We start from the raw sequence: 3,233 nt of genomic DNA, 5'->3' as shown, positions 1-3,233 counted from the left end.
CGTCGTAGTTTTGGGCCGACATTTTGACCGAGAAGCCCTGGGTAACACGGATGAATTATGTACATCAGTTGGCATTTAGGGAGGTTTGGGGGTGATTTTGTGCAATGTTTATTTTTCTTCGTGTCCTTGTGCCTCGTGTTTGAATCGACGTTCTTCCCCTTGTGAAAAATGGAAAAATATGAATGTCAAATTGAAAGAGCTTTCAGAACCATGTTCAACAACTACAAAGGTAAGTTGTTAAGATTTAGATTGTATACATATGCTGTGGCGGTAATTGCAATATTAGTAAACCCAAGATTTTCTGTTTTATAGTTGATTTAGTGATTCACATTGACGTAGTTATTTAATACAAACTAGGTATATACAAAGTACTGTTTGCTCTCTGAAATTATACATACTACATGTTTAGCGACCCTGCATGCTTAAGAATTCGATATTTCTATTTACTAGAGTCTATTTTAAATGTATGAATGATTACAAAGCCTGGTCGAATTGTAATCAGGACCCAACATTTTGACAACCTCATCATGTGACATGTGAATGCACATTTGAATACCAAGTCACATTAGAATACCAAGTCACATTTGTATACCAAGTCACATTAGAATACCAAGTCACATTTGAATACCAAGTCACATTTGAATGCCAACTTAACTTTAAATGCCAACTTACCTTTGAATGCCAACAATGAAGTTACAATGAATAAAGTTATATTAATTAAAGTTACATCAGTAAACAAAGTTAAGCAACTGAATGAAGTTACATCATTAAATAAAGTTACATCAATGAATAAAGATGCATTAATGAATAATTTCATATTAATGAATACAAAATGTATAACAAAAAATCCCAAAAGTATGAAAGACAACAGTTTGACAGGCAACAGTACAAAAAGCACCTCATTTTGTGACCTTTTGTCGCCTGTAGTGTTTCCTCACCTGCAGGCGGAGTAACGATTAAATTAACAATTTCTTTACTTTCTCCTTAGGTTATCTTGAGCTTGTTGAACTGGACAGAGCCAAAACCTCAGCTGGATGAAAAAGATAAGGTTCTTCTGTTGACAACAAAATACACACTGGAGATAGACCCAAACCGAAACATCATAGAAAGTACTACCCAATATGAAGATTCTGAAATGCCAAAAGATGACCTTGAAACGTTGGACATTAACTAACTTATTAATTGACATTTTAGTATGTTATATGCTTATACAGGCTATTCAAGTTTGAAATTGTAGTTTTTTCTGAATAATTTACATCATTGTAAATACTTGCTTTCTACAAAAATCCATTTTTAAATAAAAGTCAATCGAAAGGTATCTGATTGTTCACTTTCACTATTTATTCTATACTTCCCAGTTTCTTTTACACAAGTTTTCAATCACAATTATTTGGCTTAATTATCTCCTAGCTGCATGAGAAGCACCTATACATGTTTATAACTTTCACAATTAAAAATTCCTCTCTTAATTAAAGTCTGACATCTATATATTAAACAAGTTCACTGGACACTGCCTTTTCATACCCAAAAATTAAATTTTTAGCCAGGCATGCTCATACAGAAATTTAAGGTGGCTCGATACAGTTTTCAAAAATTTAACTGTTCATCACTTTGACACGTTCAAACAACGCATTTTTATGATTTATTCCACTGATATTGGAGTTTTTATATATTTTGATGTTTCTACTTTTGAAACGTATTAGTTTTAGTAACAAATTGTCCATTGCTATGGTGACATATGTGTACAAAGTTCACTCCAAAATGACCAATTGCTTCGGATAATTGGAAAAGAAACACGGTGACCCCCAATTTTTTTTCGTGCATTATTTTACTTGGAAGAAAAACTAACAATTAGCAAAATTCTATAATGCAACATTTTTGAAAATTGCAAAAATGACATTTTTTTCGATAATTTTTTTTTGCTATTATACAATTTTTTAATATTTTGCTAATTGTTAGTTTTTCTTCCAAGTAAAATAATGCACGAAAAAAAATTGGGGGTCACCGTGCCTCTTTTCCAAGTATCGGAGGCAATTGGTCATTTTGGAGTGAATTTTGTACACATATGTATGGTGGCCCAGGAGTGCCATTGAAAATTTATCAATTTATTTTAATTTACTATCCTAATTATTTATTTATTATAGTTTTTTTATCTTTTTCATTTTAAGTAATATATTTCTTTCACATTTATTTTTAAAAAAATATATTTTTAATACTCATCTTGGCCCATGAGTGCCACGAAAAAAAAAATTAAAACTAAGGTCATGGCCCAGGAGTGCCACTGCCAATTACTGCTGTTGACACAGTTTTGTGACCGTAAACAAAACGGCCGATCAAAGATGGCAAGATGACATTTAATTAAAAGACGACTTACAGAAATGGGTAAAGAATAACTTACAACGATAAGAAATTTTAGATTTTGTATCCATCGTATCCTTGGAGTCTGAGAACACTTGCACGTCAATTAAAAGAGTTTGGAATTTCATACATAGATTACAGTACTGGTTTGGATCGTGTTGAAGAGGCTGTTCGCAAGGAAATGGATGGTCCTGGTAGATTGCTCGGTTATCGTGCTCTGCACAAAAAAATACGGGAAGTTCACCATCTCATGGTACCAAGGAATCTGGTGTATGCGATGATGGAGGAAGTTGACTCTACAGGACTTAAGGAAAGAGGAGGCGTTGGGCAACGGAAACGACCAAATCGGGAAAAAAGATTTGTATCAAAGGTATCCAGTGGGTCTTTTCATTTAATATATGCACCCCCCCCCTCCCTTATTCCTAAGCCTCTTCATCTTAATTTTCCTGGTGGGTAGCTTGAGGATTTTTTTATTAAATAAATCGCAAAAATTAGGTGTCTTAGTGATATCGGGGGGGGGGGGCGATATCCTAAATGGCTTAATAAGACATCCTACAGAGTAACTTCCACAAATTAGAGACCAAATTTTTTATGTCCGAAGGGTATGAAGGAACCCCTCAATAGTAGAGGGGGTGTGCAACATTAGGCTCTAAATCAATTCTTTCTTATCTATCTGTTAACTGAAGATAATAATCTTATAGGGTTCAGATTATACTATGTCGCTTCATGGTCATGACAAGATGTGCGGATATCAGAACTCCACATTCCCTTTATGTATATATCGTGGCCAGGACACATACAGTGGCAAAATAATGTTTTTAAGAAACAGTGAAACAGTGAACCGAAAGTCATTGGCCGATATTACTTAGAATATT

This window comes from Dendronephthya gigantea, unplaced genomic scaffold (genome assembly GCF_004324835.1).
Source record: "Dendronephthya gigantea isolate DGI-Jeju-01 unplaced genomic scaffold, DenGig_1.0 000046F, whole genome shotgun sequence".
In the NCBI taxonomy this organism is placed as follows: Eukaryota; Metazoa; Cnidaria; class Anthozoa; order Malacalcyonacea; family Nephtheidae; genus Dendronephthya; species Dendronephthya gigantea.
The sequence above is the reverse complement of the archived record's forward strand: the minus strand, read 5'-3'. Positions refer to the sequence as shown.